At 41.4% G+C, this 11,562-nt stretch overlaps 1 protein-coding gene across 1 annotated transcript in view; it reads left to right on the top strand.

The window, feature by feature from the left end:
- The first annotated feature begins 1,635 nt into the window (after positions 1-1,635).
- The window catches only part of LOC141797117 (solute carrier family 45 member 3), a 48,503-nt gene continuing 38,576 nt past the window's right edge, over positions 1,636-11,562 (top strand). Inside the window, exon 1 of the mRNA XM_074678545.1 lies at positions 1,636-1,749. The gene's annotated coding sequence lies outside the window, so the exon portion shown is untranslated. The remainder of the gene's footprint in view (positions 1,750-11,562) is intronic.

The raw sequence follows: 11,562 nt of genomic DNA, 5'->3' as shown, positions 1-11,562 counted from the left end.
AGGAGGCACCTGTTCAAAGATGATTTTACAGAGGTGAAACTTAAGGCCGTTCTCAGTCAGAGCAGCAGGGTCTGAAGTATTCATCAGGCTGATCTGTCATTCAAAGGCAAAGAAACATTACCAGCCCTCCGCAGCTTGAGACAATCCATGAGTTAAACTGCGCGAACTTGTGAGTACTTGACTTTGATTAAAAGAACATCATTTACATATTTGACAAATCTGTCTGGGTTTAACCCAGAAGAAGAAAACTTAAGTGTTTGGTAAAGAAGAATACTATACAAAACACTGCATATTGAGAAAGCTCAAGGTGAGTGCAAATTTCTGCTTTACATGACTGTGAAAGTTTATAAACTGAAAACTATTTGCTTTGAAAGAGTAATTGTTCTGTCCATATACAGAGTTAAGCCTTTCAGCAATAAGTGGTTTGCTCACGCTGTTCAATTTTCTGTTACCTTATAAGTTTAGTCAGAGCGGGGGCCAATTAGGTATTTTTTTGAGTAATTGGTGATCTTATGTTATGTAATACAAGGCATGGGGGCTGAACACAAATTCTAATTCTACCACTAATATTACAAAAATATATAATATAACACAATATAAAGCTATTTTTCTCTGTTTAATTTTTGGAATGAAAAATAAGACAGAAGAAAAACATATACATTGTCTAAACTTAGGGATTTACTAAAATGCACCCACAAAACCAAAAGCATTTTCAACGTAAGTGACAAAGAATTCATTCGTTGGCAACTTTTTAGAACACTTTGTCTATAAATATACTTTTCAGTATGCAGTGTGCTGCAGTGTGAACTGACATCTCTGTAAAAGTAAATGTGTGAACTATTTTTCTATAATTAATAGTGTTGGCAGAGGAAATTGAGCTTTCTTCAAATGCAAAAAGGGGACTCGCAGTTTGTTGCAACAGTTAATTTAAACACAAGTCCCAAAGAATACAAATGCATAAGGAGATTTGTTTCACATTGTGAATACCCAAACCTTATTTGAAATTACCAATATTTTTTAGTTATCTCCACATTAAAAGTGGCAGGCTGTCCTATTAGTTGGTATGGCTACATAACCAAATCAATTGGTCAGAGCCCTATATATTTTAATGTTATTTTTATTTATTTTTTCCCCATATAGTCTAAAAGTGCTTGGCAGAGAGTAAGCAAAACAGTGATTTAAATGGCTGGAGGAAATAAAAGGAGCCAGAAAAACTGGAAAAGTAAAAAAAAGAGGGAAAAAAGGAAGAACAAACTACAACAGTTAACTTGAATAGAAAACCATTGTTCAAATAAAATACATCAAAATATAAGCGAAACCCGTTCAACCCTACTAATATGCTTATAATTAATCTGATTGTTTACGACCAATATTTCTCACGTCACAGAGACTCATACCGGAACTCTGTGTTTTCCATAAGAAAACTGACCCTTATGAAGTACTTAAAATTGCACCACTTACAGGTTTCCCCAAGTCAAGATTACTCTGCACACGTTATTGATTATTTTATACCCGTTTGTCTCGTTTTAACCGTAGACTGTCAGTTTTTTTTTTTTTTTAAAAAGCGCCTGTAACTGTGTTCGTCGCTTTATTTTGACAGTGCTGACCGGAAGTTGTATCAGTATTAGCGGTTAGCTTGTCGGTTGTCACAGCTGGGTATCTCTGCCTCTCTAGAAGTTGAGTAACAGCGTGAACGTCGGGACCGAGCAAGAAGCTGTATGGATTTCCCGGAGCTGCACATAACTTAAGGTGAAGTTTGGGCTTATTAGAGTCTTTATGTGGAGTAAAATGTTAATTGAACACGTACTGTGTCTATTTTGCTTTGTTTATCAGACAAAAGTCTGACCCCGGAGTTTGTGAATTAACGGTCGCTGTGTGGGTGAAAACTTATTCATTGTATGTGGCTCTTCTTAAACGGGTGACCGCGTCGAAACTGCAGACAACGAGGTGGAAATTTTGACCAGAACAACGGTCTGTGTCGCTGATTTTGTGTCTGATTGAAACGACGACAGCAGCAGGGATTGTGTTGTTGCCGAAAGTCTAACAGTGTGATTGTATTTGCTGTGAGCCTGCGGCTGAAAGGTGTACAGCTCACCAGGATCCAGGCAGCATGGTGTTTTCTGGAAGTTTTTCCACTCTGCGTCGTTGACCGCAGCTCCACACCGGGATCCCTGAGTACACTGATGCGGTGCCAAGTGCCATGGTGGCAGTACCTTCACTGGTGTAACTAACCCACACAGCCTCTGCTGTGATTCTCATGAGGGTAAATCGCTGTAAACATTTGGCGCTGCGTGCAAGTGCGTCACCAGGGGTGGCCAGGGGAACATGAGCTCCCCTCTGAGTCTGGTGCTGCCACAGAATCTTTCTCTTCGATTGGCTTTTCACTATATGATGCGTTTAAATTTTCTTTTTATATAAATGTACCACAGTTATTTTGTTAATGTTAAAAGAACATAATTGTCCTTTTGTTGGTAATGGGAGGGGGTTGATTAGTCAGTTTTTAAGTACTTTATAACAGGGCTGCAGCTATGGAATATTTTAGTATTCGAGTATTCTACTGAAAATCCTATCGATTAATCGAGGAATCGGATAAAATACATTTTTGTTTAGTTAAAGAACAGTTATTTTTCGAATGAGAATTTTTCTCTTTAAGAAATAGAATTTTCTGCTACAACATGCCAATAAGAGCACTTGCTTTGGTAGCTCCAAAATTTGTAAACACACTTTGACACATTTTTTGTGCCTTGTACATCTCATCAAATGTTGCGGACCCAAATGGCACCCGTTTCGTAGAATGATCCATTAGTCTCCAAACTCCAGAAAAGAAGCTAGATTTGTTGCTAGTTGCTATTTTGTATAAGAGGTAGCTTGAGGGGTCTGAAAACTCTCTTGATATGGCCTCAGCTCTATTTGAAATACCACTCTCTGATCTTTTTTAAAATTGAAACGATTCCTCAAGGTGGAGAAAATTACTCGAGTATTTTTTATAATCGAGTACCTCGAATCATTCGAGGAATCGTTTCAGCTCTACTTTATAATATGACTTTGGACATACCTACTGATTGAGTCCATCAAAACTGAAGCTGCGAAGGCATGACAACTGTGGCTCAGTGGTTAAGTCAGCCAGCTCTCAGCCGGAAAGTCAGAAGTCCGATCCCAGGTCTCACTTTCCTCATACTGAAGTGTACTCAGGTCAAACACTCAACCCTGAATTTCCTTTAGCACTGTGCCATGTTATAGTATTATTTAATACTGATGGGCTGCAGTTAAGTAGCAATAATGATCGTCAGATCACCCATTTCACCTCATTTTCTTCTTGCATTTTCATAGCATTATTGTCTTATATTGAAGCTGATGGATGTTTCTGTGTATCATACTGCAATTATTATGAGTAAAAATAAAAAGGAGACAGCTGGGGAGATAAAATGTATAGCAATTTAAGATATGTTGTACAGGAAAACAATGTTTTTCAGCAGACCAACCAAGGCTTGTGGTACGTGTCAATCTTATGCATTTACACATTTTGGAGGAGGTACACGTCAGGCTCCCCGCAAGACTTCTGCATCTGAAAAGGCTCTGCTGATTCGTTGTAGATTTGATACAGAAGTATAAACTTAACTTAACTGTGTAAAAGTGCTTTGATTGGTCTGCAGACTACAGAACCCTGGTCTAAAAAGTCTGGACTTGCCTTTGGGTGTTTTTAGTGTGAGCTTTGCTGTTTGACAAATGAACTTGTGGGGGAGGAGGAGGCATTTCAGGACACTGAAACACAAGTGGGTGACATTGACCGCTGTTGTGCTTTAAGGTAGTTTCTTCTTGTTTTCCTACGCTGGTCAAGTTTTCAGTAGATTAAAGTGATCTGAGAGGAAGCTATGCTCAGATATGCTGATGCAGCTGTGAAAACAGTTCTTGGCAGATAAATAGTGTTGGGTGTTTATTATACTGAGCTTAATGAGAAAGCATTCTCTGCTGTACGCCTTCATATCTCTGCACCTGATGGCTGAGCAGGAAGAGTGTCTCAGTTTAACCTCCAACACACTAAATGGCTCTTTCTAGTCAGCAGCTCTTCAGCAGTAATACCGACATGGTCCAGTGACTCACTGGCTGCTCAGAGTTTCCACGTAGTCGTCTTTTTGGGAACTTCTACTTCCTTGAGACAATAATTGCTTGCTGAGTAAGAAATAACTTGCTGCTTCAGTGCATCCTTCACAAACTGTTGGTTTTGACAGAAGTGACACAGTTTAAAGTAGGGGTGCAGCTATCGCATATTTTAGTATTCGAGTATTCTACTGAAAATCCCATCGATTAATCGATTAATCGAGTAATCGGATAAAATACATTTTTCTTAAGTTAAAGAACAGTTATTTTTCAAGTGAAAATTTTTCTCTTAAAGAAATAGACTTTTCTGATACAGCATGTCAATAAGAGCACTTGCTTTGGTAGCTCCAAAATTCGTAAACACACTTTGACACATTTTTTGTGCCTTGGACATCTCATCAAATGTTGTGGACCCAAATAACACCCGTTAAAATGATCCATTAGTCTCCAAACTCCAGAAAAGAAGCTAGATTTGTTGCTAGTTGCTATTTTGTATAAGAGGTAGCTTGAGGGGTCTGAAAACTCTCTTGATATGGCCTCAGGTCTATTTGAAATACCACTCTCTGATCTTTTTTAAAATTAAACGATTCCTCGAGGTGGAGAAAATTACTCAAGTATTTTTTATAATCGAGTACCTCGAATCATTTGAGGAATCGTTTCAGCTCTAGTTTTAAGTCACTCTTGAGAATTAGTCGGTGCTGATGTGTGAATGATAACATACCATGCTGTGATAATTTTATTAACCATAAGTCTGGTGCTTTGTCAAGCTTGGAGCACAGTGGTTACCATGGACAGAAAATAACAGAAGAATCATGTTTCTCCCTTTCCAAGCCAAGAGTATTTTGTCTTTATCTTGGGGAAACAGTATCAGGAATGTAAACTCCTCTTTTTTACTTGGTAAACTCCTTCACATACACGCCATTTCAGCACTGAAAGTTTCCGAGCTTCTTTTGGTCAGTGTGAGAACATTCAAGAGCCCAGTACCACATTAAGAAGGAGGAGGATCAAAAGGTTAAACAGCTCTAACCCATGACAGAGGGGCTTGTATTGTCACCGTGACCGTGACTCTGCCATTACACAAAGACCTCTTTCCTCTCTCCGTGGACCACTCAAGTGTGTTATTCATTCTCCTCGGGAAAATAGACTCCTCTCCTGTGCCCTGTTGGCCCCGGCAGCTCCTCTCCTCTCTGCTCTTGACACGATTTAATGGAACTCTGAAACTTTTAACCTCATTAAGAGGATGAAAAGTGTAACCCCTGCTCCTGGTTTCCATATGAGCAGCATCTAAAAGTATTCCTACTGATGACCAGTTGCAGGCAGTCACTATAATCTGATGAGCAGGACTGATGTTGGGCCCCAAGAAGTGTTTGTACTGCTTTCTGCAGAGCTCATCTGCTCCCCAGTGATTGAAATGCTTCTTCAGCCAGGATACTATGGCCTCGACCAGCTGGCTGTACTCTAACTGCTTTCTGACAGGCTAATATACCCCCAAGCCAGCGCGGGATAATCACCCACCATCGAGGACACCGAGCTGCTTAGGCAGACTGAAGCTTTGCAGTTTTAATCAGTCGTCAGCTGTTTATCTCCTTCTCTGAGCGCTCCCTGTGCTTTCCATGTGTACCTGGATTCTTAAAGAATTACACTTCTCTTCCTCATATGTTTTTGAAGACAGGTGCTGGATTACGTGCTGAATGTGATATTTTTCGAGGGGGCCTAAAGAGCTGTTGCAGGAAGAGTTTTTTTTTGGGAGGGGGGTGGTGCTCTTAAGCTGTTCGTCCTCTTCAAAGCATTGTGAGCTGTGGTTGCTCTGGTGTCATGTGTAGCCATGAACAATCACAGGTATGTGATCTGTACAATGGATGCCTCTCACTTCAAACAAGCACAGAAGACAGTGACTCTAGTGGGAAAGCACAACTTTATGGCTCACATGACAATCCTGGTTCTTTGCATTGACCTCAGGTTTTAGCTTTCAGTCACTGAAGTGAAGGTGTAAAAAGTGCTGTCACCTCTCAAACACTGTCTTTTTCCTGTTCCCCTAAAAACGAAACATTAAAGAGTGGGTATAGCATTTTTTTAAGGCTTTATCCTGTCCCTCTGGTACCCTCATAGTAGCTATACATGATTTACAACTGAAAATTTACACTGGTGTTTTAGAAAACTCTTATACCAGCCTATTTAAAGCACTTCAAACACCTTTTTTTTTTAGTTGCTGTCTCTTTAAGGTTTCCTGCTCGCTAATCCCCTTTCCCTTATGATTGGCCGATACATTTTTTTTGTGGGCTCCTTTCATGACACTCAAGGTCACCTAACAGAGCAAAAGTAATAGTAAAAGGCCTGTGAGGAGCAGTAGAGCTGGGATGATATGTAATTCATGTGATTCGATTCTTGTACAATTTTTGAGGTGCCGCTTCGATTAAAAATTGCGATTCTTCGATATTTACAATTTTTGCGATTTTTGGTTTGCTTTTTTTAAAGGTCCCATATTATGCTCCTTCTCTGCAGTTTAATATGGATCATTGATGTCTTCATGAAATGGTAGTAGCATGTTTTGGTCCAAAAAGCCGATAAATCAAGCACAGCAGCATTGTTTCCAGGCTCTCATTGCCCCTCTGTTCAGATTTAGTGGGCGTGACCTTCATGTGTAAATGAGCCATCGCTGATACCGCCCTGCTTTTCTACGTCACTGAGAGTGGCACCACGAGCTCCAAGTGCACAGTGTTTAGAAAACAGCAAAGCCCGTTTACTGTAACATTACAGGCTAAAACAACAGGCTAACTGCAGCTACAGTTAGCATCCTGAATCTAACACAGAGACAGGGGGACACTGAGGAAAAACTCTTACATCTGCTCCACAGCACACAGCATTTAACATACTCATATTTCCAGGGTCCGAGGTTTGTTGGTGGATGGTTGGTAATGTGCCTGGATTCAGGACCAGTCTATTCTCTAGCTCTCTGTTGTACTGTCCAAAGTTGGAAAAGCAGTCGGTCGTGAAGTGACTAGCACACACATACACAGTTTTACTAGTGTAGCTGGCTCATTTCCTTGCTAAATGAACTCTAGACACTCAGTCTTGTCTTCTTCGGAGATGGGAAGCTTGTGCATGGAACTATGTGGCTGTTTACAGCCAAAAACAGAGCAGTGATGGCTCTTCAACTTTGGCATTCTCCTCCCTGCTGCTGGAGAGATTTATCTCCAGATGCGGGGAGAGGAGTGGGTGGGGAGGAGGTTAAGGAGTATCTGCTCCGGTGGACCAATCAGGTCAGACTTGCTCCTGATTGGTTAGAAAAGGGAATTGCTGATGTCGGCAAATCCACTAAATCCAATCAGCTTGTTTTAGGTCAGGATTTTACATTCACAAGCACTACTAAGTTCAGGTTTTTGTCATTAAATATCACATTTTGTGGTCTGGGAGGAAAGCCAAAGATCCACAAATTTCACTGAAAGACTTAATAAAGTGATTTTTGCACAATATGGGACCTTTAACACCAGACCATGTGAAAAGTTAAATGAGGATGACAATGTCTACAGACTATATCAGGAGCCATATTTTCCCATAAAATGCACATCACCTAAGTCAGGGAGAAACATTTCACCCACCTCTAATGATCAGACCTTGGTTTTTGAGGCCCGCTTTGCACTTTTATGTTGTGATGATAGCAAACAACAAAAATGAGATGCAAGAAAAGATGTCACCTTGATTTAAGAAAAAGTCAGCTCCTCTGTTTTGCTAATGGCTGTCAGACTGTTTTCTTTTTTGTTTTAAGTTCTGAAATTCAAAGCTTATAAAAACCAAAAGAGAGCAGTTAAAGTTAACCGTGGCGTCTGAAGCAGATTGCTTTTCACCAGCGAGTCTGGTTCTCCCTGGGGTTTCTGGCTGTTAGAAGAGTTTTTTCCTGCCACTGTTGCTAAGTAGTTGCTCATTGCAGATTAATGTTGAGTATATTCAGAGAGTACGGTCTAGACCTGCTTTTTATGGGCTTGGTAAAAGCTGTTTAGAGTAATATTAGCTTAATATGTTTATTGCTGTGGTACTGGAGGCGCACTTGGTACTGGCAAAAACTCAGCTCTGGGTGTGGGAATCTGTGAGGACTAAATCAACATTTATTTTAAATTTGTGCCTTAATTTTATGCATCAGAGCGGAAAAAGGTTGACCCTTTAAATTTGTGTCAGCATGAAATCAGATAAGACCATGTCTACACTTCAGTTGCACCAATTGCCTTGGGGTTTTATGTCATTCGAGCTGTTTCTTGCATTGACAGAATCCATGCCCCTGTTTCCTTTGTCTGTGTGTGAATGCCCATCCAGCAGAAGTTAATTTGTCAGATCTGTGTGCTTTATTTTGTCGTTATCTTTAGGCAAACAGTCAAACCACTTAGGCCTCGTACATTCACTGCAGAAGTGAATGTGTCCCTCAAGCAGTAATCATTGTAAAAACACTGAGCTCATTTGTTGAAACAGGAGGGGGGAGAGAAATGGTAATAGTAAATTTGATGGGGAAAAAGTGTTATGTATTTTCTCTGTGTGTGTTTCTCTCTGGAGGAAAGCATCCACCAATCAAAAGCAACACAACACCTGCTGGCAGAGACTGGGAAAAGCTTCCAAGTGCTGGAATGAACATTATTAGACCACCATAACTCACAAACAGCAGGGGGGAGGGGGATGAATATTAACAAACCTGTCTGGTTCTTGGATCCCTCGTTGACGGGAAGCAGAGGAGCACAAAAGTTTTTCCCAGCTCTCAGCAGGGCTGCGGGGTCAAAGTCCAAACAGTTTCCCTGTAATAGTGCTCTGAGCCAGCTGGGCTGGAGAGAAAGAGCGCTTACAGGCTCCTCTAATGGGCCAGAGCTCAAAGAAAAGATGACGGCTACCCCACCAACAAAGAATGTCACCTCTGTGACATTATCATTCAGCGTTTTCCTTGTTTGTGACACCATGACAGCTTTCTCACAGTCATTGCCGGGAAATCTACCCGATGGCTTCCTTCGGTTTTATGACCGGGAGGGTTTGATTCAAGATGAATATGACTGAGATGTCAGAACTTTTCACAACTTGAGTTCAGCCAGTACTTGAGAAATGCCCGTCTTTAATAACACGCTAACACCACTGTCACCCTGTGGCTTCATGAGTGACACTCTGAAAACACACTCCCTGGACAGTATGGTGTGTGGCCGAGCTCTGCCAGGATCACAGTCTTCATCATGAACTGTGCTCTAGCGTGTTAGCTCCAACCATATTAAGAACATGCATATCGTTCATGTATATCCTATATTGTGAGTGTTTATTTAATGTCTGTTGTGACTTAAGACATGAATATTATCCGTCTTGTCATCAGCTTTTGCATGAAATCGCTCCGTGCCAGAGTGTGTGGGTGTGTTGGCGTGGGTTCAGTTCTCCGGTGGCTTGCTTGGCCAACTGTGTCTCTCTTTAATTTTCATTTGCTGCTCTTTATTTTAGTCAGTCAAACCTAAATGTAATGTAACACAATTGGTGAAGTGTGCCGACTGCACAGCACTTTCTAGGATTAGAAATTTTGTAAATTATGTGGACACACAGTGTGAGGAACTGACGGCAGAGCATTTTGACAAATTTTTATCAGGCTGCTTCTTTCTTCTTTCTGCACTCTGTAATTCTCTATGACCTGATCGGTCACTCTGAGGCCATCCTAAGCCTGGTTTATACTTCAGTAATATCAATGTAGACTACATTGAAGGTCTATGTAGGCCTTTTCAGACGCAGAATCCTATGCGTGTAGCCTGATGTGCACCTCCTTAAAAATGTAAGGGTGTTTCAAAATGACCCAGACTACAAGTCCTGTTGGTTGATTGGTCAGGCAGCATTGTGTTTCCTTTGTTCATAATATAAAAGGAAGCCATCAAAAGTTTTTTTTTTATTTTTTTAAATTGTTTAAAGACAACGTTTAACCTGGTTACATTTTATTTTCACAAGTGTCATGTTTCATGCCGCGGCCACACCAAACGCGAACTCGCCTGTAACGCGCCGCATGAACGCTGAGTCTGGACGCTGGACTATTTTGACAAGCTGAGGGGCAAACGTGCGTTAGCGCGTCACTGTGCAGGCAGCGTAGAGAGCCCGCTCATTTAAAGACGGAAAGCCCAAAAGAAAGCTTTGGAGATCACAATCAAGGCCTGCTGCCTCTCCCTGGTAATCCTGCTCCACTGGCCCTGCCTGGCTGTTCCCTGCGACCTCATCCCCGACCCCCCGACCCCCCGACCCCCCGACCCCCCGAACCATGTTCCAGGAGGTCTCCCTGGGATAATGAAGGGGTCGAGGAAAGAGAGGACCGCAGAGAACTTCCATCGTTTCCCTGGCTCTGCCCCTGCCCCGCTCCTTCCTCCTCTCTATCAGGCTCAAAACTCCACTGAGGAAAACAGTCGGACTCAGTGATGACCCGAGCAGGCAAATCCAGCTGGAAACGAATGTTCACAGAACTTACATTCAAAACCTGTCTCCTCAGAGATTTTCAACCAAACCTTCTCCTTTTTTTCCGGTCTCTGTAGAGTACACACATAGTATAGTATAACTCTGGATAACGACACACCACACAGATTATTTTCTCCTCCATCCTCTGGTGGAGTTGGAGTCGGAGCAGGTGGCGGTTCCCCCCAACATCATCAAATCAATGACATCGCTGATTGGCTGCCGCGGCACAGCCGTCTTGCAAATTTAAGTTAAGTAAGTTCAAATATTTCAACTCGAGCGAATTTGCGTCTGCCGCCCAAACGCGTGAACGCTCCAATTGCGCAAACACCCCTAACGCGCCGTCCAGGGGATATCGGCGTCTAAACACGTTTTTTCATTGACTTTGTATGTAATCTCACAGCAAATTTGCTTTTGGTGTCAGACATTTACCAGAACTTTTCTATGAACAGATCATAAGAATGCTGATGCCTCTTTCACTTTTCCTTTTTTCCCTGTTCTGTCATCATTAGCAGGATTTGTCTGCCTTTGAAAAATGTGGGCTTGTCTTGTGTTATGAAGTAAATAAACCATTCTAATAGCATTTTTTTTATAACCAAACTTAAACTTTTTCAAACCGTGCTGACAAGTCTTGCGAGTTTGTTGTCCTTTGATGAAAAGAGTTACATTTCCTCGACCTAACTTTATTTTTGACCAAAAGTTTAGCTACTCTGTGTTTTTTTTCATGGCAGAAAAGTATTAACAGTTATATCTCTTCTAGGATGTCCACTATAAAAGGTTGAATTTCAGCAGTGGTGGTACCATGTTTCGGAGCAGGAACCAAAAGTCTACACCAGCAATAATAATATAATAATATAGTTTTGAATCCTCCTGCCTCGGCCAAACATCATGATAATGCCAAAGCCTACCTTGTTCTACTTCACCAGGGATGAGAAAGTGTACTGAACCTGAGCACAGTGTGTAGCATTTACACCAGTCCAACATATTGGAATATATGGGTGAAACATCATATGCCTCCTTTGC

Source organism: Halichoeres trimaculatus, unplaced genomic scaffold (genome assembly GCF_033239565.1).
Source record: "Halichoeres trimaculatus isolate MK-OKI-2021-1 unplaced genomic scaffold, fHalTri1.1 fHalTri1_scaffold_10, whole genome shotgun sequence".
Taxonomy (NCBI): Eukaryota; Metazoa; Chordata; class Actinopteri; order Labriformes; family Labridae; genus Halichoeres; species Halichoeres trimaculatus.
Note: the sequence above shows the minus strand (reverse complement) of the source record. Positions and strands in the feature narration are given on the sequence as shown.